This window comes from Sciurus carolinensis, chromosome 5, assembly GCF_902686445.1.
Source record: "Sciurus carolinensis chromosome 5, mSciCar1.2, whole genome shotgun sequence".
Taxonomy (NCBI): domain Eukaryota; kingdom Metazoa; phylum Chordata; class Mammalia; order Rodentia; family Sciuridae; genus Sciurus; species Sciurus carolinensis.
This window is the reverse complement of record NC_062217.1, coordinates 40,915,138-40,920,667: the sequence shown is the minus strand read 5'-3', so window position 1 is coordinate 40,920,667 and position 5,530 is coordinate 40,915,138. Positions and strand designations below refer to the sequence as shown.

Here is a 5,530-nt window from a genome sequence, read left to right as displayed (position 1 = left end):
AAGCAAAGTACCCCAGCAATTAAGAAAATAGAATATGCTGCAGAAACCGTTGTAAAGAAAAATCAACATAAACTAAACTAAAATAAATTCTGAATTAAAAAGTAAAATGTTCAACATTATCAAGTCTGTCTCAGAGAAGCATTTCATTCTGTCTTCATAAACGTGGTTCTTTGGGAACTGCACTAGAAGAGGGGTTCCAAAGTCCTACACTCAAGAGTCTTCCTGTTAGAAGCAACTTGTGCATCCCTTTTCTTATCTATCAGCAAGATAGGGAGAGAGACATCACTTTCTGCCAAATTCACATCCAGACCAGTGACCACAGATTTCTAGCACAAAACAAGATGCATATTTAATTGACTAATTCATTTAAACTCATTAACTAGCTTTTGAATATCTCTCGAATATTCAACATAGTAAAAAAAAATTATTTAAAAAATCCAGGTTCCCTCGGCCAGCCTGAGAAGCTCCACGCTCATTTACCCATCATCAGCCAGAACCGTTCTGGTCCCGTTGGCAAGATGGTGAAACCCAAGTTCAAAGGACGGGGCACCATCAACCCCTCCAAGGCCAATGCAAACTCAGATTGAGTACAGGGAGCAGGAGGCCAAAACATGAGGAACTGTGCCACCACCTGCCGCCTGAATATGTACAAGCAAAAGGAGCGCAGGAACCATCTTGGTAAAGTGGTTAAGCCTCTGCAGTATCAGTCAACAGTAGCTTCTGGCACAGTGGCACAAGTAGAGACAAATATTAAATGGTTTGGAAACACACGTGTGATTAAGCAGTCATCATTACAAAAATTTCAAGAGGAAATGAATACAATTATGAAGGAAGTTGTCATGAAGCAAAGCAAGTTAACAATGTCTCTTCTCCATGACCCAATCCAGCCTCATAACCCAAAGGTGCACATTCTTGATACTGAAAGTTTTGAAACTACCTTTGGCCCTAAGTCTCAGAGGAAGTGGCCAAACTTGTTTGCAATCGATATGCAGTCTCTTACAGAAAATGCTGAAATGTCCACTGAGAGCTTGTGACCAGGGCAAGGATTGTGATCTGGTAACCAAGGACACTGGTGTAAGAAATGAAGCCCAAGAAGAGATCTACAAAAAGGGACAGTCCCAAAGAATATGGGGTGAGCTCCACAAGGTAATAGATTCATCGGATGTTGTCGTTCAGGTTCTTGATGCTAGAGATCCAATGGGTACCCGTTCCCCTCAGGTTGAGGCTTACTCGAGAAAGGAAAAGCCCTAGAAACATCTCATTTTTGTGCTCAACAAATGTGACCTTGTTCTATCTTGGATCACAAAATGGTGGGTTGCTGTCCTCTCTGAGGGCTATCCTACACTTGCCTTCCATGCAAGTCTCACCAACCCCTTTGGCAAAGGAGCATTCATTAAGCTTCTGCAGCAGTTTGGAAAGTTGCACACTGACAAGAAGCAGATCAGCATCGGGTTCATTGGCTACCCTAATGTTGACAAGAGCTCTGTGATAAACACACTGTGCTCTAAGAAAGTTTGCAATGTGGCCCCCATTGCAGGTGAAACCAAGGTCTGGCAGTACATTACCTTGATGCATCCCATATTCCTGATTGACTGTCAGGGTGTGGTTTTCCCCTCTGAGGACTCGGAGACAGACACTGTGCTGAAAGGAGTTGTTCAAGTTGAAAACATTCAGACTCCTGAAGACCACATTGGTGCTGTCCTGGAGTGAGCAAAGACAGACTATATCAGCAAGGCATACAAGATTGATTCCTGAGAGAATGCTGAGGACTTTCTTGAGAAGCTAACTTTTCACCCTGGGAAGTTACTAAAGGGTGGAGAGCCTGACTTGCGGACTGTGGGTAAGATGGTTCTCAATGACTGGCAGAGGGACCGGATTCCTTTCTTCATCAAACCGCCTAATGCAGAACCACCAGCTGCCCCCCAGCTTCCACCCTCCTCATCTTTGGAAGTTGCCACAGAAACAACCCAGAACAACCCAGAAGAGGAAACCACAGAAACTGTAGGTGAAGGGTCAGAATCTGTCCTTCAGAAAAAAGAGAAGAGGACAGTCCCTGCAAAGCTAGCTCAGAGATGCAGCAGATCCTCAAACGGGTTCGCCAGAACTTTGGCAAAATCAGAGTAGTGCCCCAGTTTTCTGGGGATGAGCTGGTTCCTGTTGAGGTGTCAGATATTGAAGAAGAACTGGAGAGCTTGTCTGCTGAGGAGGAGCAGGAAGAGGAGCGGCCAGGGGAGAAGGACGAGGCTGAGTCTTACCAGGAGTCCCTGGAAGAGCCAGGGGGAGGTAACACCAAAGCAGTGATGAAAGCCCTGGATGAGAAGATTGCAAGCTACCAGAACTTTTTAAACAAAGTCAAGGTTAAAAAGTTTTTGGCTGTCAGAATATCCAAGGGGTTAAGTAAAAAGGTTTTTGCAAAACCTGAAGAACGGAGAAAATCATTTAAAGAAAACGATACAGCACCTTCTTAAAAGGGAAGGAAGCAAAAGGTTCAGAGGGAAGAGGAACATTCAACTCCAAGGGCACTCACATCGTAGGAATGAAGGGGAGCAGCACGGCAGCAACAATCCAGAAAAGTTGGTGTGCGCTACTATGAAACACACAACGTGAAGAACAGGAACAGGAACAAAATGAAGACCAGTGACCCAGAGGGACAGAAGCACAGACACAAAAAATTCAGACATAAGCAATAACATGTAAAAAATTGTTTATTAAATTATGTTATACAAAAAACAAGATGCATATTTAAATAACTAATCCATTTAAACTCATTAACTAGTTTTTGAATATCTCTCGCATATTCAACATAGTAAAAAAAAAATATTTAAAAAACCCATAGACCAGACGCCTGTCCTCAAAGATTTGCGCTTTCTAACAAGAGAAAAATAATTCGTATATGTATTATGAAACTAGAAAATTTTTAGCAGCAAAGGAAAATAACTAGATTGTTAGCACTGGTACTAATCAACTGTGACAGAGCAGATTCATGTTTTAAGTCAGCATGTTTGGGGTAATTTGTTGCAGCAACCACAGGCAACAATGCAAAGGTATTCTTGATTTCATCCACAGGGGTGGAGCCAGAAGTGGTATCAGTGGGCAGAAATCAAGGTGTGCACAGGACCACGTGCTTTCTGGAGGCACTAGTGAAGCGTCCACTCCTTGACGCTTTCCTCTTCTGCTGTCGTGAAGGATACATTCCCTCTTCCCTCTCACTTCACCCCTCTCCTGTTTCTCATGGACACTTCTTTAATTCCTCTTTCTTTCCCTATCCTTCCCTCCCTCCCCACCATCTCCCCCTCTCCTCCTGCACACACTACCCCTCCTTTATCATTTCTCTCCCCACTCACGTTGGATTGTTTTCAACAGCATATAACAGGCTCAAGTTCTTTCCATCTTTAGAAAATCTTCCTCTTACGGCACATCTCCGTATCCAGCCCCACTCTTCCTTATTTTTCTGTTCCTCTTCCTGTGTGATTTCTTGAAAGGGTATTTTAGACAAAGCAATCTCCACTTCCTCACCTCTGGTTCTCTCCTCAGTCACTCTAGTCTGGCTTCCCTCCATCATCCCATCGAATGTCTCTTGACAAGGTCACCAAGGACTTTCCTAGTTACTCTGCCATTCAGCAGTTTTCAAAATGGTGGCCTCCTTCCTTCTCAGACAAATCTTCTCCCTTGGCTCTTCTGACCTCATGATCTCCTGATTTTCCTTCTACTTCCCCTTCCACTCTTCCTCAAATTTCCTTTCTACTCTCCTTTCAATGTGGAGAAACCTTAATATTTGTTCTCCATCTTCTATCTTCTCTCCCTAGATAATCTCAACAAATATTTTGGACTTAAAGATTAGTGTTAGAATGTTGACTCTGAAACTTGCATCACTAACCAACACTTGAAATATGTAGGCAAATATCTAAATTCCTACTTGGCATCTTTATTTGAATATCTCAAAGAAAATTCAAATTACGATTCCTAAAACAGAACTTATCACCTCTCTATTCCTGCTCTTCCATCTGCAGTCTTACCTGTCTAATTAGCCAATCACCCAGGAAAATCATGTAAGATGGAACAGAGGAAGACAGAACTTTATTGCATACTGATGGCACTGTCCAAACGTACAATGGAGTTTGTCAACTATCTTCACGCAGTGATTCATGACTGGGGCAACTTTCCTTTCATGACTTCACCATCCCCTGGGGCTTCAGAGTGTTTTGAATCCAGTCACTGATCCAAAGAAGAGACAGCAGAGAATGTGCAACCATTTCTTAAAGTTCCAGCCCAGAAGTGAAGCACACCACTTCTACACACACTCTGTTGCTGAAGATGAGTCACATAGGTCTGTTTTGATGCAGGGGGAGCCAGGAAGAGTGGTCTGTGGCTGGGCTGTTTCCCACTATGCAGAGGGGAGCACAGATCTGTGGTGGACAGCTAGTTGTCTCTGCCACCGCCAGCTAAGCCAGGGAAACCCAGACTGTAGCTGACCTGAGGAGAATTAAAGATCTAAGGAGAAATTACACACTTTTCAAAGAGAAAAGATTTTTTTTCATTGGAAGAAAGAGAGCAATATATAGAATAGAGAATAGAGAAGGGTAAATAATATGTTGAAGTGCTGCCTTATATTTACAAAGGAATTTCCTATCTCAACCCTTCACTGGTCAGCTCAGCTGGGGTCCCTGGATATTTGGACTCCTGTGGCTGTGTCTCTCAAGAAAATCAAGAAAGCCATCTCCATGAGACCACCATACAAGATAAATTGAAAAATGGATTTCTACTAACTCCCTCCAATATTTGAAACAATTGTTCCCACTATGTTCTGACAGTTGCAAGAAAAAGATAATGAAGTAGATCTGGAAAAAGATACTGTTAGCTTATTGTTCCCTGTCACTCTCCTAAATTCCCTTGGGTGTCTGTTACAAAGAAAGTTTTTAGTAAATGCAGTTTTTAAGGTAGGCTGACATCTTACCTTGGGTTTTGGCAACTTTGTATAACAAGCTGCCAGGAGAGGGTGTCAGGACATGAAGAGTTGAGTGCTCTAAATCACCCTTCCTCCTCTTTTACTTCATGTTCTTATTATGCAGAAGTGGGTCATGAACATGACAAAAATTTTATTTGATTAAAGTGTAGCAACAGATCAGCTAGAAAAGTCTATTCCTGGCTAAGAGAAGACAGAAAATAACAAGGTCATGAACAAGCATGGATCCCAGAGGGTATGGAAGACTCACAAAATAACCAACCCGACTGGTGACCAGGAGCCCTTCTGCCTCTGAGAAGTTTGGCTTTCAACAGAATCAGGGAACTGGGACACTGGCCACACCAGACAAGAGAACATGGGCTGGAGGGGAAAAGTAAGTACCTGTCAGGTACAACAGCTAGAGCCCCAGTCCTGAACCCTAAGGGTGTCAGTCATCCTCAGTACAGAGCTGAGGATAATTCAATGCTAATGAGATGCTCCTTGACTTGTAAGAATGAAAAGTAAATAGCTATTGGAAGTTTTCCACAAGTCAGGGTGGCTGGGTTACATGTTCTAAACCACTTAGCT

At 42.9% G+C, this 5,530-nt stretch overlaps 1 pseudogene; it reads left to right on the top strand.

Annotated features, from left to right (window-relative positions):
- Positions 1-518: 518 nt before the first annotated feature.
- Positions 519-2,690, top strand: LOC124985882 (nucleolar GTP-binding protein 2-like; annotated as a pseudogene).
- Positions 2,691-5,530: the final 2,840 nt, after the last annotated feature.